A 25,452-nucleotide genomic window follows, 5' to 3' on the forward strand; every position below is an offset into this window, starting at 1 on the left:
CAAAAGACACTTTTATAGCTCTTATTGCAGGAAATTCAAAGGGTTTTAGAAGCTGTGAGCCAGGAATCCTGGATGAAGAGCAAATATGAGTAACACATCTTGGTCATCTGAATGACCCAATATATATATCTTATAAATCACAATATCACATATATCAAGGAAATAGTCTTTTCAATAAATAAAAAGTAATAAAAGTTTTGGTGGAATTGAAATTAGGGTTTGCCTACATGATCAATAATGTCAAAGAGAAAAAAAATGGGAAGAATGCAATGAAATTAGGGAAATGAGTGGAAATGGAACTTATAGGTAGACGGTATCTTTTATTTAAGATGAGGTCAACAGGAATGATTTCCAGAGGGAAACTGCATGGACTATCTCCAGTGCATTTGCTTTAATTAACTGAAGTAAATATGACACTACAAAAAGGTTTAACTTAGCTAATGAGTCAATTTGAGCACCAGGATTTCTTTCTTTGGAAAATGAAATGAAGAAGAGGAAACTTGCTTCCTTAACTTTTAAATAGATTGGGTCTGTCATGTGCAGTTGTGCAGGTTGTCAGTGCATGAAGGCAAGGAGCCAGGGCTGAAATCCTGCCTGGCCCTTGTGGCTAAGCCATGGGCATCAGCTTGGGGCAGTGTCTACTGGGAAGGGCACCATTTTCTAATTTGCACAAAAGAACAATATAGGTTAGTAGTGAACCTTCAATAAATTATGTAGGAAAATAAAACTGTGCATTTAAATGCTTTATAATATAACACTGAATTCCATACCTTTGTGCTTTTATATTTGGGTTCAGAACAAGTTTTACTATCTTCGAGGACACTGTTTCCAAACTGGTGTCTATGACCATTGGGAATAGGTGTGGGGGAGTGCTTGGACATGTTTTTAAGATTCTGCAAATTCTTTATAGAAATGGATTTGATAATTTTATTCAGAGGATAATCTAAAACAATACCCTCTTTTGCAATAGCAATAGTCATACTAATGAGAATAGGATAGACTTAATAAATGGTTTATTTGCACCAAGTAAATCTAAAGAAGAAATGATGTCTTTACTGTGTTGATAAAAATGAACTGGCATCTTAAGATAATTAACCATAAAACTGGGAGGAGGATGGGGGGAGCTGGGCCCCTTGTTAACTCTCTAGTCCTGACTTGCTGTTAAACTTTGTGGTAATAAATAGAGAAGCAATCTTGGAATCAGGCTTTTTGCATGAGGGGGTTGGTTGGAGGGCCAGTCGGAAGTGTGCATTCACACACTACTGGGGTGACTTCATTTCTTTTTCTTTTCCTGAATAAACCATTCTTTTGTTGGATTTTCTGGAGAGTTATTTTCGGCCAGTCGACAATGTCCTACCAGAAAACTATCACCTGGAACTTGAAATATATAGGCATGCTGAAATCAAATGGCCCATTGCAATAGCAGTCAATACCATATTCATATTTTGAGTGGTAATTTAATTTCAGCCAAACAACATGTTTTGCCACATTAAATTAGTTTCGTTAATTTCATTTTAATTGATTTTGTAGCCTGCATTTGATTGTTAATTTATTTCGATTTTATGTTGTACAAGGGCTCTGAGTGTAAGGAATTTATAACCAGGTTTGCATATGTACAGGTTCAATATGTTTATTATGTTGCATTTGTACATTACAAAAAATAATTTAAGACAATTTCAGGGGTCCAGTAATTTTTTTTATTTTAAAAGGACCCATATATTCATCAACCTTGAGAAACCCCCTTATACCTTCCATACCACATCCATGGCTTTTGAACTGCCATGGGACCACAGCTATTACCAAAAGTCATCCAATTCGTGATATATTATTAACTGCAGTCTGACTAAATCTCAGACACGTCATGCTATTATTCTTCAGATGTATGCAAATACTGTTGTATTGAATAAACAAAAAATATCTGAATATAACTCAATTCATCCTTTCCACCAATCAATGGATAGTAAACACAAATGTTATGTGCACACGATGCACATCTTTATGGGGGTGGTGTTTGAAAATTTCTAACCTTAAAAATGGGAGGTGGGGGGTTGGAGATGAGGGTAAGGGGGATCGAATATATGGTGATGGAAGGAGAACTGACTCTGGGTGATGAACACACAATGGGATTTATAGATGATGTAATACAGAATTGTACACCTGAAATCTATGTAATTTTACTAACAATTGTCACCCCAATAAATTTAATAAAAAAAAAAAAAGATGTTTTACTAAAAAATGAATGGCAATTACTAATTGTGGGAAACTACTGGCTATTTTGTGGGAAAAGTATGGTGTCATAACTTATTGTCAATGTATTTAAAACAATATTGTGCAACAGGCTAGATATCCTATGAAGGACTCTACCTAGTTTTCTTTCTTTTCTAAGGAATCTAAGAATCTTCAGTATTATTCTATAGTCCAACATCTTATTTTCTCCATCTGTGAGCAAGCAAGAAGAAGACAGTGAACACAAATTTGGTTACATAACTAGTACTTACGGTTTCTTATGTTCTTAAGTTAGTGAAGACAGTATGATTGATTAAAACAAATAAAACATACTTTAAAATAATACGTCCATTTTTAAATACGTCTGTGTAATAATTGGGTGGGATTTTTACTCAGAATATGTGAAATTCCAAACGTGAAAACAGAGCAATAGAACTGATTATAATATACACAAGGCATTTCTGAGTTTCCCTGGGATCTGAGTTCACATCTGCCCAGTAATGACCCTCACAGTTCTCAAAGCTGAATGGAAACCTTTGCAGGATGGGTGTGCATGTTGCCAACACCACTACGAGTGTCAGCTGGTGGACATCATCAAGCACCTGGCTTACCAGAGGGTGCTCGAAGTACTGACTCAGTCTTTACAGAGTCAGCTTTTCTGGCAGAAGTAGAAAGATTGTTTTCTTATTTTGGATTAACTTACATTTGTAAATGGTAATGAGGAGTGTGTTAAGACAACAGAAGACTATCTCACTTTTTTCTTCAATCTATATGTAAACAGGAAAAAGAAAATAAAGACAGTTTGGCTATATAACCAATGCTTTTTACACAGGGATAAGTGTAGAGAATAAAACGAACCTTTATAGCCAAAAGATGCAGAAAAAACAAAACAAAAAAACCCCTTATGTTTGCTTCGTTAAAATATTGTATATGCATTTTAAAGAGAAAAATGTTTTTAGTTTTTTGTTTGTTTGTTTGTTTCAAACATCACTTGCATGTTCAGACTAAGGTGACCTTTAAGACTCTAAGATCCATTAGAACAGGGAATATGACTATGACGTTCATTGTCATCTTTCCACCTCCTAGCATAACCCCTGGCACAGAGTGAGCATTTAATAGATCATTGTTGAATGAAATAATCAGTTTTAATTATTTTGTTTTAATTGATTTTAACATAAATAATTCATGAGTGGTGACCTGCCCCCAAGAATCGATGAAAATGGTTGAGAATCTTGTGTCTTCTATCAAATCTGGAGGAAGGTTGGCCTGGTAGTGCAGTATGTCCCTGTTAAAACTATTGGCAGAAGAAAATCTTGGACTCTGAGTTCCTCAAATACCAAGCTTTTAAAAAATGTGCTAGAGTTTGAACAAAAGAACCACCTGCTCCTGGATTCCCATATGTACAAATTGTATTTCATCCCATTTTGCGTCTCACATGAATTTATGTATTGTCTCTTTCACAATGGATTAAAACAACAACAACAACCCACAACATTACATTTTATTTTAATGTGTCACTTAACAATCAAAAATAAATGAAGTGTCCCAGGATTAGCCTTTCCCATCACAATACAAATTTAAAGTGTGAGTGGTACTATGCAGCCGCAGTAGACCACGTGATCAATGAGTAGAATGAATGGAAATAGATTTATGTCCTTATATTATATTTACTACATTAAGTTAATTATACAACTTCCGCTAAATAAATGCTTTTTTAAAAAAATGAAGACATTTGCTTTAACTTTTTAAAAACTGGAGATGTCATTTCATTAGGGGTGTTTTTCAGGAGCAGAACATTTGATTTATCGCCCAGGTTTACAAATATTAGGAAACTAATTAGTTGAAAAACTGAGTAAGATGCGATCTAGTGTGCAAGTCCCTTAGTACTTAATGTGTCAACAAGACTAAGAGAGATGAGGTTGGTCCTGCAGAGGGAGGTCCCTGGACATCCGCTTGTGCATCCTTTTAATGGGCTGCTCTGTCTACGAGGCCAGAAGCCTCCTGCCTGGTACCCTCTTTGTTTCAGCACTTCCCAAGGGGGAAGTCTCCTTGGAAAGTCAATACAAAGTCATGGGTCCTTCAGCTCTAGACACACTCTAAAAGTGACCTGGGACCTCTTAGAAATATCTTCCCTTTCTTTATTTGGAAAAGGCTTTGCTTTTTTGGCAACTAAACTGGATCTGATGCCAAGCCCTGTACCTATGTCCTACAGCCCCGACTGAAAAGTACCAGGTGTAATATTTCTGTCCCTGTGGGTGTGATATTGCATTTAAAAAATCCTACAGATACCTAAAGGCTCAAAGAACTATTGGTTTGAACATATTCAAATCTCTGTGAAGGGTCAGGAAAATACAAACATGCCTCGGGGTCTCAAGGAGTTTACCTTGCCTTTGAGATGATAAGAACTGAAAGAACTTTGTAAAGTGTAGGGAGTTATGCAAACATTAATCATGAATATTATGTACAAAAATAGCTAATGCCAAAGATATACGTAAGTATACAAACACAGAATATTTTCAATACAAGATACGTATCTGTCTCATCCAGAAGAAACATTATTGCCACATATTTTAAATTTTATTAGCTCTCTCACCTTCCAGTTGAACACCTTTCTTTTCACCCACCTCCACTTTCTCTGGTCCTTCACTTTTCTCTCTATACTCTTTAATTTCCCAGAGTGAAAGTCTTAAGCAAAAATTCTAAAAGAAAAATGGTTTTTGTATTTAGAATGGATTTTTCTAGACAGTAAATTTGACTACCTAATCAATTAACTAATCAATACAAAATGGATGACAATTATCTTCTAGTCCAGAAATGGAAAGAAGGAAAGATGAATTCACCAACACCCCCCACCCCCCAAAAAAAGATTTTTATCACTTGGAATGTGATAAAAGTGCATGTTTTAGTTAACGTTTGATATTTTGAAGCATTATACGAGAAGTAGATATTCTGACAAAGTGAAATGTCCATGTGGTTTAAGAAAATTTTTTTAAATGTCAAGTTGATGCCTGAAGCAAATATTCACAGCTCAAATATTATAAGATCTGTGATAGCTGAGGTTTTATGTTAAAATTGATACCTGACTTTAACTGACAGCATTCTGGTTCTATTGCACATGATTCTTGGGGCTGGTTTGGAATGTGGTGTTTTTCAAGTATCTGACTGAAAACAAGGTAATAGAATTAATAAAATTGCATTTCCTGTCCCTCTCCAAAGGTCACAGCTCACAAATTGTGTAAGTCTAAAAAAATAGTGAATCGGGTAAAGTTAGAATGTACAAGTTATATAATTGGAAGTTAGTTGGAGAAACTAGAACCATTTGTCCTGCATTCTTAAAACACTGAGCTGATGCAGAGGTGTACGTTCATTCCCACGTATATGTACACAAAGCACAATGCCCAGATGTAAAACTTCAGTTGTGGCAGACTGCTGAAACACCCTGACATGAAATGGAATTTAGCTGAGATAACCAGTCTTTTTATTTGGAGATCTAAACATCTTTAAATATCTACCCCCAATTTCACTTCAAAAAATGCAAACAGAAACCAGTGCACACGCATGATTACTTTCAAACTTCTACTAAAGAGAGGCTTCTGCTATGTGTTCTGCTATGTGTTCAATCACCAGATTGTTCTAGTCTTCATTATTTTAAAGAACATATTTTCTTAAAGGTTTCTTTCTTATCGTATCCATATGGTATCTTTATAGTAATGTCTGGAAATCCTACTGGATTTGGTACAAGTTTAAATTAAAAATGGGAGTTGAAAATAGAGTCCATTGGCTATGATCTGAAATCAGTTCTAATACTTTGAGTTTCAACAGTGTATTCTAGTGCATATAGAAACTTTAAACATGGACTATCATGGTTTTGGGGGGTTTGGGGGTGGGGCATGCTTTAACCCATGTACCAACATATACCTTTCAACTTAAGAGCCACGGTAGGATGTTATTTTTGATCAACAGGTTGTTGCCCAGAAAGAGTTGACGTGCTGCTTAAGCCTAATTAGTATATTTGCTTAGTATATGAGAATGAGACCCGTCCCTAAGAACCACTTATCCCACCAAAAAAAGTCAAACACTACAGAAGGGAAACGTAGGATCCAAGCATTATGGTGGAGAAAATGTTATTTAACAGATGAATGTAGGAGAAAGGCCACTGAGCAGAGGAAAGTGGGCACAAAATATCTTGTCACATTCTAAAATAAGTATAGATAAAAAGAAAACCTCCAGAGAAAGAGGATAATTGTCAATTGAATCACAATATTTTAATAGATTCGTCATTGTTAGTTAACTTCACAAAACCTGCTTTCTCCCCTTATGAAATGTGTATATACATATATTTGCAAACGTATTAAGAAATGACATTTTAAACTGGTACGCATAAATTAACATTTGAATACTGCTGTGACAAAAATCAGTATGTGAATGTTCATATCCTGGGTCAGCATTTGGACCGTGTCCAGTGCTATAGGCTACACGATCACTTCTCCAGGGAGTTTGAAACCTAACTAGGGATTTCAGATTAGGCCACACTTGGGTGCATAACTGAAAAACAGAACAAAGCCTCTTTTGACGTTTGTCCCACTCTAGCTAGCTAAGGTGCTTGTTCTCACCTTTCATTCGTAGCCAAAGGATACCCCTGAATGAGGAATCAACGTTTAGTGCCTTCATTGTCTCTATTCACTCTCTACCCACTGCCACTGAGTTTCTACGACTTTATGAATAAGCTTTGGCAAAGCACCAACACAAGGACCATGTGTGGTCCTCCCTGGATCTCTCTGCTGCCTGTGAGCTGCTGGCTATTGTATTTCCCGAGAAAAGCCTTACTCCTGTATCTTGCTCTTGCTTCTCCTCTGTCCTTCTGTTCCTCCTCAGCTGCTAGTGCGGCTCCTTGTCTCTGCACCCCTTTAAAATGGATGTTTCTTGAGGGCCATTCCAAATTCTCTACTGTCTCTCACCATGGTTTCCCTAGCACATGATTTCCCTTTCTAATGCTCAGTCAGGTCATAACACATAACAGAAAAGAATGGTGATGGAGCTTAACTCATTGTGGTGATCATTTTACAACATATACATATAGCAAATCATTATGTTGTACACCTGAAAATAATAAATTGTTGAAGGTATCCATACTTTGGAACAATGCAATCACTGATGAAACACTGAACAAGAATCTTTGAACGAGGAAATCTTACCCACCTATGCTTTTAGGAAATATGAACTCCTCTCCCTAGTTCCTGACCCAGGCATTCACATCTTCATGGATCCTCCACTAGGATGTCACACACGCACCCCAAAGCCCACCTGTCTATGTATAATCTCATTAACCTGTCTTGTGCGGATGGGCCCCATCCTCTGTTCCCTGAATGGTAAATAGAACTTGGCCAAGAAACAAACTTAGAGGTCCTCTATCCCGCTCCCTAACCACTCATAGTTAATTGGTTACTAGGTTCTGGCTTGCCCACCTTTTAAAATATCTCAATTCTAAATCAATTTTCTATCCCTGCTATTTTTGCCCCAGCTCAGGCCTATATGACATCTTGCCAAATGCTTAGGATACTAAGTACCTCTAGTATTGGCCTTTTGCAATCCATCTTCCTCACTGTTGCTGCATATCATATGAAGCTCTGCATTCTCCTATTCTCTCCCCAGCTCCCTCTCTGCAATTCTTTGCTCACATACTGACCCGTCCCACCAGTGTTCCTGCTTCTTGTGGCGTGTGCATGCGATCTGCCTTCACGCCCTCACACACACCCCTTCCTCTGCCTTTCTGGGGGACACCACTCATTCCCTAAGCCCTACTCAATGGAGCACTGCCTTCCCAGGAGCCCCACCAGATCCCGAGGCTCTGCGGGGGGTGAGATGGGGATGGGGTGGGGTTGGGGGGGCGGGGAGATCCTTATTTTCTGCTGACTGTTAGAGCACTTATGTTACCTCACAGTCAGCTTTCACAGCTATCTTCTCTCTAGTCTGTGCTCCTTCATGGCAGAGAAATGTTCATAGCCAGTTCAATGCATTGCAGATCATACATGCATGTTTTTAGGACAACATATAAAACCTTTGTGAACCAGAGTAACCTAAATGTCAAATGCATTTTGTGCAGATTCTTTCCTCTGATTAGAATGCCCTTTAATTTCTGAAACCTTTCTCCGCTGTCCCTGGGAAAACCCTACTAATCCTCTGAGGATCGGCCCACGTGCCCTTCTCAGTAGAGTCCCCGACTCCCAGGCAGGGCAGGTCCCTTCACTGGGTCCAGTGATGCCTTGTCTGTCCCTTGTTTGTGCCTTGATTGTAACATTACTTTCCATTGGGAAAAGGCTTCTAAGAACTAGGGGATTATCTACCTATCTTGGTGTCACTAGTGCCTGGGTCACTAGCACAGGGTCTGGGTGAAAGGGATGCTAAAGAGAGGCATGAGGTAAAATAGCTGTTTCAATATCTGGAACTCTGGTTATCCCACTATCACGCCCCTGGGATAATTGTGAAAACAGGGGTAAGAGGCCCCACAGTGGGAAGACACTGCAAGGAGGCTTTCCAAATGACAGGGCAAGGGGACCTGATGCTTCTCTGACTCACACCCTGCTTCCCACCTCCTGTGACATTTCAAATTGCATAAGCATCTCCAGCAGTCAGAATCATAAGTGACTAAACACTGCTAGGTCACCTCTTTTACCTGCCTGTTGAGTCACACAGTTAACCCCATAAACTGAGTGCCCTATAAGAGGTTTGGATCTCGAATCTGCTTAGTTACAGTCTGAACGATAGTTTGGGACAGGTTGCTTGAGCCAAGACTGAACCTAGGGGGTTAAAGAGGTTTTGTTCTGAGCCTGGAAGCAGATCCGTGCAGAAGGGGGAGCAAAGCAAAAGCATCAACTTGCTGAGGGAGCTCACTGCTGAGCCGCCTGGCTCTGCTCTTCCCCCAGCAGGGGCTGAGTCTCTAAAGCTTAGTAGCGTTCTGGGCTGACTGGGCCAGCGGTTTCCACTAATAATACCAGCGAATGTTTGCTGAGTGCTTACTATATACCAGAAGCTCTTTCAATGTCACACATATTGCCTTATCCTCACAACTGTGAAATACGTGCAATTATTATTCCTGATTTATTGAAAAGGAAGAAAAACACAGAAGAGTTCAGCAACTAACTTTCTGTACATAGTGGAGGTGGGATGCAAACCCAAGGGCTGAATTCCACAGTCCATGGTCTAATCCACAGACCCCCAATCCAAACCAAGATCAGAACACAAAGAGAGAAAGAAATGGAAAAGAAATTTTCTGGCCCTCCATACTCATTCATCCTACCAGGACCTTAAATGAGGTAAAAATCCAATCTTTTCTCAGAATCTTTTGTCCAGCAGGGGTTTGACGGTGATAATCATTTTTCCCCAGATTTATTCCCTAAAAAGGATGTGATAGCATTCTAGGTAATAACTGTCCATATAGAAAGAGACGGTGTTGTACCTAGTCACATCAAACTCGTCAAAATCAGGTAATTCCAGTTCCCAACTGACAAATCGATTGTCCCAATGCACCAGGTCTCACTTTCTACATCAAAGAAAATGCCAAGCCCATTATATGACGATGTATAGGCCACATGCAATAACACTTTCTGCTTGATTCATGTATTCAGCTAGAACATGTTCAAGTAATTCGAACAGGATTTATTAATGCCTTTTAATTTTGTCTTGTCATTTTTCCTAGAATTCTCCATCCTTAGGCCATTTTCTTAATTAATAACCTCTCATTCTCAATCCCTTTATACATTTTCTTCTATATATCAGAATGCCCAGAAATGAACTGCAGAGCTTTAAAAAACACCAAGAGAGAAAATGTTCTCATTTATTACCCTATCCCACCCTTACGCATAAATGCAAAATTCCAATTTGGTTTCTTAGTGTATGCACATGTACTTCTTTATGACTGTCAGTTAAATCACATTTTAAAAAGAAAGAAAAGAGTGTAAAGGAGGTTGTTCAAATTCCCTACAGCAAGTCGGGCGCTCCTATGGGAGCCACATTTCATCTACAGCTTCATTTATGGTAAGTTAACAATTATTCAGAAAACAACAACAGCAACAACAACAATAAAAACCTTCTCTCCACTGCTTGAAAAATACATGTGAACTGCAGCAACTGAAATGTAATTTTAAAAGGCTCTCTTTGGAAGGCCTGCATGTGATGACTTTTTTTTTCTATTCTAGTGTAGGTAAGCAATTGTGCTAGAGACAAACAGGCTGGGAGAATTCTAAATAGATCTTAACTTGCTTCAGGATTCAGCCTTCCAGCTGGCAAGACTGGTATAGGGACATTGCAACTGAATCGCCATTTATTTGATTGAAACTGGATTCCAAACAGAGTTAATGTATTACAGGAGCAGTAGCTGGGAAATGTGGAAATGCTGCATAATATGTTGGAAAGCTGCCCAACTTATCTTACTATTGGATGAACGGCAAAAACAAATCTACTTTCATCTTCGTAAGGGTCCAAAATACAATGTAAGGTGATAAAACATTTTTTATGAAAACATATTAAAGTGTATCATACATATTTATATTTATTCTAAAGATGAAAGCATATTTTCAATAGACATGTTTATAACCTTCACCTTAGCCATACTGACTTTTCCATATTAAAGTAACAGTAAGGCAATGACAAACTAATTTTACCTTCAACATGTTCCTAGATCCTTTGAAGTAAATAAACATTTGAATGTTAAGTTGTCAAACTGGTCAAGTAAAACCATTCTGATAATTTTCCTTTGATATTTGTAACATCTAGTAAAACATACCTAAACCACACACACACACACACACACACACACACACACACTCTCATACTTAACTGGTGCTTAGAGTATGTCTATTAAACTTCAGGCTCAACTCTGTGAACTGAGCAGAGTATGTGGCTAAATGTTTAACAACCAGCTTTTTTAAAAAAAGTTCTAATTTATAGTAGTGTTTGCTGACTTCCATGGTGTAAATAATCTCCCCATGGCCAATTTCAAGCTACTGATGTGATGTCACAGAACACACAGTTTGGAAGAGATGTGCCTAGTTTGCTCTCACAAACCTATATGAGCTGGGTCCTGCACACCTTTGAAACTGAGCTACTTTTAAATGTCTAGATTCTGGGGAATTTCCCTTTTACTTTCTTTGTTCTCTTCTTGGGGACCACAGAGCTCTCTATAACACAATTTCTTCATTTCAAGATGAGTTAATTAAAATAGGTGATCTCTAAACTTTCTTTAAGATCAATTCTTTAAATATTCAAATAATTTTCCTACTCTGAATTTTAAGGCAGCCTGAATAGGGCACCAGCATTTTTTAAAAATTCCACTGAGTCCAAGTTTACTCCAAAGACCTGGAGATGAAGGGCAGCCTCCATCGCAAAGTACATTATTCCTTCTTCAGTAAGGTTTATTTTATAAAAGTTAGGTATAGCTTTCAGAAATACATAAAACAGGAGGGTCCTATCCTCTTGTAACAATGATGCCAGTTCTTGTAATTCAAAAAGAAAAGACAACTCAGAGGGGATAAGTTTGTTACTTTGCTCTAAAGCCTGTGCTTACAGAAATTATTAGAAGGAAATAAGGACCAGATATACAAATATGTATATAGATGTTACTAAAAAATGCAGAGAAGGACTCTCATTCATTGCTGGTGGGAATGCAAAATGGTCCAGCCACTTTGGAAGATGCTTTGGCAGTTTCTCACAAAGCTAAACATAGTTTTACCATATAATCCAGTGATTGAGCTCCTTGGTGTTTACTCAAAAGAATTGTAAACTTATGTCTACACAAAAATCTGCACACAGATGTTTATAGCAGCTTAATACATAATTGCCAAAAGTTGGAAGCAACCAAGATGTCCTTCAGTAGGTGAATAGATAAATAAATGTGATATATAGACAATGGAAAGCTATTCAGCACTAAAAAGAAAGCTATCAAGGCATAAAAAGACATGGAGGAACCTTAAATGCATATTACCTTAAATGCTATAAGTGAAAGAAGCAAATCTGAAAGGGCTACATGCTGTGTGATTCCAATTACATGACATTCTGGAAAAGGCAAAACTATAAGGACAGTAAAAAGTTCAGTGGTTGCAGGGCTTAGAGGGAGGGAGAGATCAATAAGCGGATCACAGAGGATTTTTTTTTTTTTAGGAGGGCACAGCTCACAGTGGCCCATGCGGGGATTGAACCGGCAACCTTGGTGCTACCAGCACCACGCTCTAACCAACTGAGCTAACCGGCCACCCCGATCACAGAGGTTTTTTAGGGCAGTGAAAATACTCTGTATGAAACTATAATGGTGGGTCCATGTTACTATACCTTTGACCCTACCAATAGGAAGTACAACACCAAGAATGAAGCCTAAGGTCAACTATGGACTTTGGGTGATAATGACGTCAATGGAGGTTCAACAGTTGTAACAAATGCACCACTCTGGTGGGGATGTTGGTAATAGGGGGGCGTTATGCATGCATGGAGCAAGGGGTACATGGGAAATCTCTGTACCTTCCTCTCTATTTTGCTATGAACCTAAAATTGCTATTAAAATTAAAGTCCTTTTATCAACACGTTGTACACCCTAAACCTACTCAAGGTTATATGTCAATTATATCTCAATAACAATATAAGAATGCAAAAAATAAAAGTAAAGTCCTTTTTAAAAAATATGAAGAACTCCAACAAGTTTGGTTATAAAGATGGACTGACAGGAAAGCAGCTGTTGCTCTGATACATTTCTTTACATGACAAGTACTTTCTGAGCTCCTCTTATGGCCCATGCCCTATGCCAGGCACCATGATTCAGGGGTGGATAAGGCAGACATGGCCCCTTCCCTCAGAGCTTGGAATCTAGGGGCTGCTGATGTGCCCACTGATGGCTTTAGTTGTTGATGAAACTGTTAAATCCACGTTTAACATATAACAGGAAGCCTTGGGTGAATGTTTGTTATATTGATATTTAATGAAAAGTCACAATAAACAATATCAAGTCATCCCTTCTTTTCCTAAAAATTTGTCCAGGTGTTATAAGGGGGCTTTGGTAATCTAACAATCATCACTGTAATACAACATGAAGATCTTACATAATAAACTAAACTGAGCATGTTTCTTGCTTTTCATGTTTTGACAGGTGCTGAGTGAGCAGCTACTATGCTAGGTACTTTGCTTTATATCCCTCTTTCATGTAATTCTCACAACAACTCTGTCCAATGAGTATTCCCATGTTACAGGTAAGCAAGCTGAAGTTCATAAAGATAATAAACTTACCCTGAAATCGACCGAGTTAGAATTCATCCCCAGGTTTGTCTGATGCAGACCCATGCTTATCTCTCTAGGAGCAATGCTTCGAGAGTGGTCGGAGGGTCATTACAGCTTTGCCTCACCAGAGATCCTCATGTGGACCAATAATCCCGAGACAGTTTTCTCCTTGTATGTATGATGATATATTACAAATCAGTGGGACCTCCAGGCAATTTATCCCTAGGAAGATTAGGGTTCCACCGTTTACTTGCCACTGCACTTTCTTGATCTGCTTGTAACTGTATGGCCTCTAGACCTTCATCACAGTGAGGCATTTAATTCCCACACTAGGCAGAGCCAGGAATATAATGGGAGAAATTATGTGAACCTAAGGCTTAAAACTGTTCTACCACTCAGGGGAGGAAAATAATTGAACCTCAGCAACAGATTTATGGAAGCTGAGGACTTACAGAAAAAATTTATGTTTTTATGAATCCACATAAATAACACAATTGTTCCTTAGGTCACTGAAGAGCAAGCACAAGAGAGATGAAACCAGTAATAATTTAGAAAAGACACTACAATGCACTCAAGATTCATTGTGGTTATTGGACCATATTTGAGGTTTCTAGAGATTGACAGAGAATAAAGTCCACTGAGAACCAGCAACTGGAAAATTACGTTAGCTTTAATACACACCAGTGCAGTTGAGTATTTGTCCAACTGCAGTGAGTGCACTAAATATTTGAATCATTATACTGGCAGCCATAACATGCTGCTCATTTTCCCGCAGTTCTGAATGATGAGTCTTAGCTATAGCAAAGCTCACATTTGAACATTAACATCTACTTCTCTACTTGATCCTTTTCAAACATTTAAAAAAAATTATTATTATAACATGTGATTTCTTTTCAAAACCAGTATCACCATTTCCACTGTGTGTGGGATAACACATTTAATATCAATACCTCTGACCGTGGTGTAAGGTTGAAAGGATGCACATCGTTCACAATTGGACTATTTCTCCCCAATAATATATTTTTTATTAATTAACAGTGAATTTATTGTTATTCGTATTTTCCTTTCTGCCACTTGCCACCAAAGGTCTTGGTTATCAAAGCACTATGATGATTGAATTTAAGTAGCCAACTAATACTTTTGAATGAATCACGTACAATTCTATACAAATATGTCTGTGATATATTGAAAACAAATGTGTATTTGTGTATAAAAGTCCTAACTATAGTTTTTCTTTGAACAAACCACCTATAACAAATGAAGCCGGTGCCAGAGCAATAAGAGAATTAAAGTTCAATTTGTGCCTGATTGAGGGATTACACCAGCCTCCTCCGTGTTGGCTAAATTCAGTCATTGTTTTCTTTCTACTTCAATGTTGCCACTTCGCATCTTTAATAAGCTGAACCAAGGAGGAGATAGAACACAGATCCTAGTAGCTATAACTCTGCTGAATTGTTCCTATAATTGAGTTTATGAAAGGACTCTGTAGATGATATGTTTCTTTATGAGGTAACTTTATAGCAGAAATTGTTCATACAGATCACATTACATGAGCTATAACGAGAAGCGAATGAAATGGGTTTAAGGCTGGTTTAAGCTTACTTTGGGTTTACCTGGTATTATTTTTATGGATGGTTCTAGCTGTCTTAGACTTAACACACATTTCCATTTATATGGCTGCCATTCTAACGAGACAAGTGGTGACAGGATTTGATTCAGATTTTGGTGGACAATAAAAATAAGAGCAAATCTCTTATCTCCAGAAATATAAATGTTCTTAAGATACCTGTAAACACATGATTGCACAACAGACGCAAACGCGTGAAAAAACTTAGAAAAATAAAGTGAATTTTCGAGTCAACTAAACAGCAAACCAAGCATCATGTACAGTGATCACTGACCATGCTGTCTGGTTGCTTCATAAAACAGGGAGGATTTTTGTGGTGAGAATTGAGTGGTATACGGAGCATAGGTACCACCTTTGGCTAAAATGTCAAAAGCCACACTAATGATTTATTCCTGCATATTTAAAATGAACTTCTTACAAGAGAGGATAAAGGAACACTACCTCAGGCATTTTACAACTTGAAAAAAGATTTAGTCATTGTGAAGTTTTATAAAATTGTAACAATGTATCAAGCATTTAATTTGCTTAAAATCTATTAACCAAATGTCTTTTTTATGTCAAAATGGAATAAAACACACTCTGAAAACTATGTGGTATCATAGATCGTGTATAATGGGGAATCTGCAATTAATCAAAATTTGGTGTGGTCTGCATGACGCATCATATCTTCAAACCCAGATATTGGCTGAAAACTTTTGCATGTGAATAAAATCCATAGCATAGGAGGAGCCTCCGAACTGTAAAAATGGAAGACAAAACAATAAAAATAAACTAAAATCCCAGTCACTCATAATTTTGTTTCTGCCTGTTCTATTTTAGTTGAACAAATTGAACATGAAGAAATTGTTTCTAGGACTGAGAAGGACATGTAAGGCAGCTCTGAATCCTATGCACAAACTGGTAGAAGCCACTTTTCTTATTGAAAGAGTTGCTTCTTAGCAGATTACAGCCAGAGTCATGAGCGGATATAGCCAGGATGTTGCTAGAAGGCAACATGGTATGAGGTCTGGAGTGAACGAATGCAGGGCAGCTGGCTCCACAGCTGTGCAAACTGTGTAATTCTATGGTTTGAATGGGAGGTAATGAACAGTCCTAAACTTCTGCAGATACACATGGGACGTTTAAGCCTCTCTCTCTCTCAGAAATGAAAGTTTTGCCTGAAATCTCTGGTTGTTTTCTTAAGGTCAAAACAAATAAGGAGGGCATTCAGTTGGAGAAGAGGGAGAAGGTGAAAAAATGGGAGGAGGAGATTGTGAAAGAAGGCTGCACCTGGTTATTTGGCTGAGTGTCTGTCTAAGGCCAAGTTGGACTAATGCCCCACGTGACACTGGCTAGTAATTCTAGTGTGCGGTACAGTTACTTTAGCTTAAAAATGACAAGTACCTTCTCGAGGACTATTATCAAGTGGAAGGTTGAAGTGAGGCAGAGATTGCACTAAGCAGTTAAAAATGTATGCAATTCCTAAACACTCATAAAAATTCAAGCCCTCTGTCTCTTATGGACGGATAATAACATCCTGAGGTGACTGCGTTTCATACAATGCTGAGCGTTGACAATGGAGGCATAAACAAACCCCAAATTATAAATTGGTAGATGCTGTATTCAGTCTTTCTGGACTATTGGGCTGTGTTGAATTTCTGGCCATGGCAAAGGCAACGTTTTAGGTAGAATCAGTCTATTTTCTCACATTTTCATTCTTGTGCTTTATGTGTGCCAGCACGAGCCATTTAAAGCTGTCCCATTCACCGAGACCACATCTGTTTCTTGCCTTGGAGTAATACTTGACTGTTGGCAAAGCATTTTCACATTTGGTCCTCACAAACACAATGAAAATTAGGCAGAGTGTGTTACGCCCGTGTTACAGGTTTCAAACATTCAGCGAGATGATTCAACTCATTCGTACCAGACTCAGATTTTGGAAACGGCCAATCTCCGAAACCATCACAGAGCCTTTGTGCTCATTATTCAAACAAGAGAAATGTTCCTCTTGACTCTCAAAAGCCAAGAGTCTGTGATTTTTTTTTTTTAATGTGCTCTCCTGACCATGTGGATGGCATCTCAGACTGAAACGCTGTGTTCTCTCTTTCCCCCCTTCCCTTTTTGCCTCTGTTCTTTCTTCTCCCTGTATCGCTTCCTGTATTCTTCTTTTTACTCCCGTCCTTCAATGCCTCCTCCAAGTTCAGAGGATTATTAGAAAGTCCAGTAGGTTATTCTTCTCCATGTGGCCATTGGCAAAAAAAATTTGTAGGTTGATTCATTCAACTCTCGACAGAAGACAAACCATTCTTAATGTAAATTTCCTTAACTTTCAGAGTCTGAGGGTGACTTTCTGTCTCATTTTGGGGTGGCCATATTCATTCTGTAGCATAGGCAAGACGGACTGAATGGGGGTAAAACTTAGCTAAGAAGATTTGTTCCTTATGTGATAGCTTCTGAATTGTAGCTCATTTGGTCTTGTTAGATGTGGTAACGAGAAGGCACCTATTTTTTTTTTTTTTTCTTTATGGTAGCATCTTGGAAGAATTGAGGAAAGGTGAGGTAGACCATAGAAACACAATGGCGCTTATTTCTCCACTTTGGGAAATGAGTAATCACTATATGCCAGGCATTATTCTAAGTTTTTCACATTTAATGAATTATTTGCCCTTCAAAACAAACCTCCAAACCACTATTAGTCCCATTTTACAAGTGAAAAAACTGAGGCAGGGAGAGGTTAAATGACTTCCCCAAGGTCATACAGCTAGTAAGTGAAAAAGTAGGGATTCAAACCCAGAAAGTCTGGCTCCAGAGTATATCCTCATAGTCACTATACTACCTCAGAAAAGAGAATTATTTCCCACAGCTCCTCTTTCTACTCTTTGCAGGGCTGCATTACGACTTCTGTGGGTCCTCAGTGCTTTTGCTCTTGTAGACTACTTTCACTCCCCAAAAATATTAAATACCGTATTTTACGACAGTGTTGGCATGAAAACAAATATAAACCAACCTGGACTATATTTAATTTTTTTCTGAGTTTAAAAGAAATTAAAACATTTTTGTGGGCCTCTAAATGTACTGTGAGTCTAGACTCTGGGCTCTGGCCCTGGGCTTTTTCTCTTTCACTTTGATTCATATCCGGGTAAGAGAATTAATTTCAATTAGGGGGATAGAAGTACTAAAATGGGTTTCCTTGCAAACACTTTTTCTGAATTCAGAAAGCGCCCTTAGAAACTACAAATTAAATAATTTTTTTAAACCATGGGTTATAAAATCATTTAGATGGGTCATAGTTAGCATTTTTACAACTAAAATATGTTAGAATGGAATGGAGTTGGAGGAGATGAAGTAGGATAATACAGAAAACGTCAGAGTACATTCAAACCTTATAAAGGTGTTTTGAGGAATACAGTTGACCCTCAAACAACACAGGTTTGAACTGCACGAATCTACTTATATGCAGATTTTTTCAATAAATATGTACAGCACTGTAAATGTATCTTCTTTTCCTTATGGTTTTCTTTTCTCTAGCTTATTGTAAAAATACAGTATATAATACATATAACCAACAAAATATGTGTTAATCTACATTATCAATAAGGCTTCTGGTCAACAGTAGGCTACTAGAACCAGAAAAGTTTTGAGGGAGTCAAAAGTTATATGTACATTTTAGATGGTGTGGGGGGTCGGTGCCCCTCACACCATGTTGTTCAAGGGTCAACTGTATTTTATTCCAATTATAAGCATGTATGTGTGTTATGTGAAGTGATATAAAGTGCATTTCTTACAGTGAATCCTAGGCAAATATTTTTTAAAATACTGAGCTAGAATGCATTCCGAGTTTTATCTCTCTTTCCCTTAGCCATGTTCATTTTAAAATTTGATTTCATAGCAAAGATGATATGTTTGCTCTCTTGTAATAAATCATGGCCATTAAAAATGTAGATTTTTGAAGTTATATAAAACATGATCCAAATTCCAATTATTCTTATTCCTTTTATTAGCTTTATTACCCTTGCTAAGTTATTGAACCTCTTTGTGACTTAGTTTCCACATGGATAAAATAAGAATAGTAATAATAATGCTAACAGCTAGAATAGGGTCATTATGAGAAATAAATGAGCAAATGCATAATAAGCCCTGGACACAATATACTAAATGCACTATACATGCTGACAACTCAATTACTTGTTTCTGGGCCAGATCTCATTTTTAATCTTACATTTGTATAACTGCTTATTTGATACTGCCACTTGGAGGTCTAGTAGACATCTCACACTTGACATGTCTGCACTTGAACTTCTGACCTTTCCCTCATACCCCCAAATGGCCCTTTTATCCTTCCGATTGTGCAGGCCAAACCATTGACATACTCCATGCTCCTCTCCTTCCTGCATAACCCACACTCAATCCATCATGAAAGCCTGGCTGTACCATCCAATGCATCCAGAACCTGACCACTCCTACCTACTCCTGCTGTACCATGCTGCCGAGCCACCATTTCTCTGGATTATTCTCAGTCTCCCTGCTTCCACGCTGCCCCACTATAGTCTGTTCTGAATATTGCAGCCCCAATGATCTTTCCAAAATCTATTTCAGATCGTGTTACTCTTATGCTCAAATCCCTGCATTGTTCCGCATTTACTAAGTGCAGTCAAAGTCTTGGCAGTGGCCCGCCAAGCTCTATGTAATCTGGTCTCCATTCCCTCATTAATCTCCTCTCCTCCCACTCTCCCCTTCACTCACTCTTCAGCCACACTGGGCTCCATGCCAGGTCTTGAACATACTGGAACTCTTGATTTAAGGCCTTTCCACTCCCTTCCCCTAAGTTTTCTCCTGTTCTGACCTCCATCCCATATTGGCATTGCTCGTTCCCTTGCCTACTCTGGAGAATTTTGTTCAAATGCCCTCTCAATGTTGTCTCTTTCGCAGTCCACCCCTTTCCTTGCCCCCATATGCCTTATACTCTTAGCTTTCTTTATTTTTGCCTTAATGCTTAACTTATAAAATACTACCCCACGTACTTAGATACCATGTTATTTATTGTCCACAACCCACTTTTAGAAGTTAAAATTCATGAGGGTAAAATGTTTGTTTTGATCACCAATGTGTGCCAAGTGTCTAAAAATGGTCCGATGCATGTTTAATGTCTTAATATTCATTGAGTGAATATTATCATACTATTATTTCTTCTTATCTTCCTCCACCGCCCCCCCCCCCGAAGAAAAACAGGGCTCAGATGGAATAAGGGATACATTCAAGCATAACAAAGCTCTTTCTACACTTTTGATTAAACCATGATTAAATATTCAACCAACTTGTTGTCACTTGATTGGTAGAGATCCAGATATAATGGGCTTTCTATGTCTTTAAATGGCAAATGATCGTATTGATAAAGTTCAGTATAGTTTCAAAACCACGATATATATTGAATTCTCAACACTACCATTACAGCCCAAGTATTTACTATTCAAAGATTCTGCTGCTGAATCATTAGTTTCGAGTATACAAATGTGGCAGAAAAGATCAATAGGAAATCTACACGACACTTGCCTACATAAATGCTAAATAACTGCTAGCAAAAGATTATTCCTATTGTCCTTTGATAACCTGTGTAGAAAGTCATGTGAATCCACCATCATTCAATAAGGCCATACAATGGATTTTGTCTTTTAACTATCCTTCATTATATTAAATACTTGTAAATTAGAGTAATTAAAATGTCGATATGGCCCACTTTATTTTCCCCTCTGAAATCATATCCACATTATCACCTACCAGAGTGGGTGGGGAGAGTGATGAAACAAAATATGAAAATGCTAGAGTTCTTCTTTTACCATCCAGTGAGGAAAATGTTATACCCATTAACAGTTCCTTCGGGCTCTTTTGTATTTACATAACATATAACACTGGGTATAATGTGTGTCTTTCTTTTTACCTTACTGAGTCAAGGAGAAAAAAATTGAAGTTGCATATATCAAAGAGTAACTCCATAAGTAATTTTAAAATATTTTACTTAGTACTAAATGTAATGTAAAAATGTATCAATATGTCCAGTTCTGACCAATAGTTTATTTGTTCTTGTCAGCTTATATGCCTGTGAAGAAAAGGAAAGAATAGTTCTTTGTAGTTCATGGCCAAGTGTTACTTACAGTCAGTGCCTAGATGTAAGGATTATTCTATCTTCAGATTCCAAAGGGGTCATGGCAGCTTGGTTGAATCCTGACTTTTAGCTAGTTGGCATACATGTTTACCTTCCTTGGTAATTAAAAGAATAAAGGGAAAATACAAATCTTACATTCCCATTTCATTTTAATTGTATAAAAGAGAACAGGCTAACATACTTAAAACGGCAATTGGGAACTGTATTAATATTTTGTTTCTTCACTCTCCATTTACTGCTAAGATTTCCCTAACACCTTATTCAGTCAATATTTATAGAACATCAACTGTGTTAAAGATGCTAATCCCTGAATATTCAAATTAAAAATATTTTAATTAATATTGTGTATATAAATGTGTCTTGTAATATATACTAATCTCTTTTAACTCAACTTATTTTCACAACTTAGCTATGATCTAATGTTTTAATTCTTATTATAATTATGCTATTTTATATGTTTTATACCATAAATAAGACTATCTGTAAAATCAGATTATTATATATATCCAATAATAAAGCTAGAGCTAGAATTATCAACTATTAATACAAACACTTTATTAGATGGAGTTTTAGAGATTTTAAATTCCAAATCATTCATCTTGAGCTGAGAAAATCAAGCCCAGAAAAGTTAAATGACATGTCCACTACCCTAATAGAAGAGATGCATTAGAATCAAGTTCTTCTGACTCTTGCCTCACATTTTTCATATAAAACACACCTCTATGGTCTTTCATGGAATTAAATTATATGGACATATGGACATATACAGACAGAACAAATACGTAATGTATCCTTTAATCATAAGATAATAGTAAATACAGTTTTTCGATGTTAAAAATAAAATTTCCTGGCAAAATATTCTAAATAAATTTAACCACTCAACACAGATTTTCTGTTTGAGTTATCTCATAAATGTATAAATTGTTGTTGAAATAATGGCATGGTTTATATATTATACATTTATGGTTATATATTTGCAGCTAAAGGATTTCTATTTCCTCATAGTGTTAATTACTTACTTTCCTATACCTTGTTTATATTATTTTATATGTTATCTGGAGTGGTCTTCACTAGTACCACCTTAATGCATGACACAATGAGATTATTGGTTAGCTAGCTTTAACAAAGGCACAAAAGGAGTGCACACTTCAGAAAGCCCCACAGTAGAGACTTCTGGCCATCTATGTGGTCAGCCACTTGATTTCTGGCTACAGAATGTGAAAAGCGATACTAAAAAAGAGCTTGGGCCCACCAAATAAATCCCAGACCCATATGATCTGCTTTCAATTTAAAATCAGTAACAAATATATATACATATATATATATATATATATATATATATATATATATATATATATATATATATAGAGAGAGAGAGAGAGAGAGAGAGAGAGAGAGAGAGAGAGAGAGAGAGCGCGCGCGCTATACTGGCATTTTTCAGTGGAACAGTGAAAGAGCATGCTTACAAAGACCCTTAGACTGGTGAAAATCTTGGTTCAGCATGATGATATTCACAATGTTGCCAAGGAACAGTTCTCATTACGAGTAATGATAGCACATTATGGGCTGTCACTTCTCAATATCATGGGCCTTCATAATTAGCTAAAGAATAAAAGTCTTCCACCTCAAGAAAGATAGGAAAGAGATTTCCTGAGACCCAGTTTATAACTTAATCTGGCTGACCCATCCATTCTTATGGGTAGCCAGAGCAAGCCAATTTTCACTCTCATTATCCTCTGGGCCTGAAAGAGTAGAAGAGACCAACAGAAGTCAGAAACAGCTATTCTTGGGTAACATCAGGAACTAAAACAAATCTTAGCCTTCCAAGGAGAATAAGTATACGGGGGTTAAACATGCTATTACTTTAAAATCTCCTCCATGCAAAGCAATTCTGAAATGTCAACAAAGTCAAACCTCCTTATGATTACAAAAGTCCTTAATCTTCTCAAAAGTGCCCAATGTGGATTTTGTGTTTTAATAATCCTAAATCATCAGTGTGACTCACCTTCCTTCTTTTGGCATCCCTTTAAGAAATTTCAGATATGCTTAAATCCTCCGTTTATCATTACACTTTCATTCATTTTAGTGTGTGATCACAGAAAACTTTTCAGTTTCAGCATCTTCCATGAATTGAATACTCTTCTATATATTGTCAATATATAAAAATAGAACACACTAGCCCGTAGGAAAATATTGCAGATGAGCAGCAACTCTTCACTGCATTCACTTCAGTGTAGTGAATGAATGACCTCACACGGCCGGGTACGTTCTTACAAACTAAATGTCAGTGATGTTCATTCCTAAGTGAGAACACAATAAAAAACACTTGATACTAAGAGTGTGAGCATATTCTTCTGATATAAGATATCTTTTTTAATACATTTGAAATTCTCAGGGGGGCAAAAACCTCTTCCAAAGTTTTAAATGAAGTCTGATGTGTCTGGGTAACTTTAAGCAAATACATTGGCGTGGTTTTCTCTGGCATTTATACTATCTTCAGCTAACAGTCTATCAATATTTGCATAATACGCTCAATGTTAAATAGAAGTTAAAAACCTACAAAAGGGGCTATTTTAGAAAAATAAGTCATGGTTCAGAAAATTTCTGTTCTCTACTGTCTCAATTTAGGCTAAACCTTAAAATTAACATCTTCATAAAGTTATGAAAGACCCATATTTTGGTGCTATTCTTTGACTGACTTGGGACTGCAGCTAAAGGAGTATATCCTTCACTCAAGCTGTGGAATTATTTCTGAAATGATACTATTAAGTGCCATCAGGGACTGGGTATAGTTGAAGAAATGCTTAAGTATTTAATTAGTATTCAAAATGCCCAGTCCGCTTTATTTGGCAACTGTAAAAATTAGTTTAAGGGAGTTGGTACACAAAATGATTTCATCATATCCAAATAAAAGTATACATATATATGATTTTCTTGAAGGATTATCAAACCTCTAAAGCATTAAACATGGAGTTATATATAATGAGTGGGTATGACAAAACAAATATTAAACATAAATAGTTTAAACCAATAAAGAATTTCTTCGGAAAAAATAAACAGTAAGTGATTGTTTGGGCGTGGGAGAAGAGTGGAAAGAAAGGGCAGATGAGAGCTGCTTTGTTTCATTTTTTTATAAATTGTTGTTAAGAGACAAACATTATTCTCTCTATGCCCAAATTATGTAGTTTATTCAGAGTGTGTAGGCTCCTCTGTTCAGCAACACTGATAACGACACTAATAGTTTAATTACAATTTGCTGCTTAAGGAGATAAACAAGGCTGTTTGCTTTTTAAACCAGGGGTTACAATTACTTTTAAACGCCGGGAAAGGCACATCTGCAAGTAGATCTTACTATGTCAGGGAAGCAACCAAAAACCAGCTGGGAAATAAACAAAGCCCCAGGAGTGAGCAGCCGGCGCAAAATTAGAGCAAACCACCAGATTGGAGCAGTGGAGCAGTAGGCGTGAGGCATAGTAAACAGGCGACAAATCTAAGTGGGCAAGGATAGAAAAGTTTTTCGGTGGCCAGATCTTCCGCGTTCTCCCCGGGATTCCATCACACAGACACTGAGCACCCCTCCTTCCGCTGTCCACCTTACGGTCACGTCCCTGGCACACAGTCCTTCACTTCAGCACCACCGAGAAGGACAGCTCCCCTAACTGCAGAACCCAGCCCGTGCGACTGCCCTCCCTCCTCTACCAGTGTCCTGTCCACAGCATTCTCTTTCTTGCTGGCGTCTTTCTGGACACTTTGCTTTTAGGGTTATTCTAAGGGAGATATGGAAAGGACTGAGAGCTCGTTTGTTATTTCCAGATGAAAGGGAGACACATTCTTTCTGAAAAGTCTAATCGTTTAATTGGCCTCTAGAGCAATTTAACCAGAATAAAAGATTGCAAATTGCTGGGTGGCAAAATAGTTCAGTGTAAGTCAGTGGTAGCTGAAACTCTTTTTAGTGCTCTATCTTACTGTTTTGTTGTAAAAGTACTAGTAGAAGGTAAATAGCCTTTACTAACTGCAGCTTTAGCCCCTTTACTCCCATGGTAGCCAAAGACACTATGGGAATATACCAGAGTTTGATAGCAAAGAGCTCAAGAGAATACATCCTAATATCACTGGGTGGGAAAACAGTCTTGGTCCTAAAAGAGACTTTTTCAGTCCTTTCCAAGATCCCTCACAACCTTATCCTGAATCTGGAACATAC

General features: G+C 37.5%; 1 protein-coding gene and 1 non-coding gene across 10 annotated transcripts in view; both read right to left on the reverse strand.

The window, feature by feature from the left end:
- Window positions 1-25,452, reverse strand: part of PHACTR1 (phosphatase and actin regulator 1) — a 503,450-nt gene that overhangs the window by 450,179 nt on the left and 27,819 nt on the right. The gene's annotated exons all lie outside the window — the stretch shown is intronic.
- TRNAT-GGU (transfer RNA threonine (anticodon GGU)) lies at window positions 12,399-12,472 on the reverse strand. Its single transcript has one exon. It is a non-coding gene; the product is annotated as a tRNA-Thr (tRNA).

The sequence above is a fragment of the Rhinolophus sinicus genome, chromosome 14 (assembly GCF_057876585.1).
Source record: "Rhinolophus sinicus isolate RSI-liver-muscle chromosome 14, RSI-T2T, whole genome shotgun sequence".
In the NCBI taxonomy this organism is placed as follows: domain Eukaryota; kingdom Metazoa; phylum Chordata; class Mammalia; order Chiroptera; family Rhinolophidae; genus Rhinolophus; species Rhinolophus sinicus.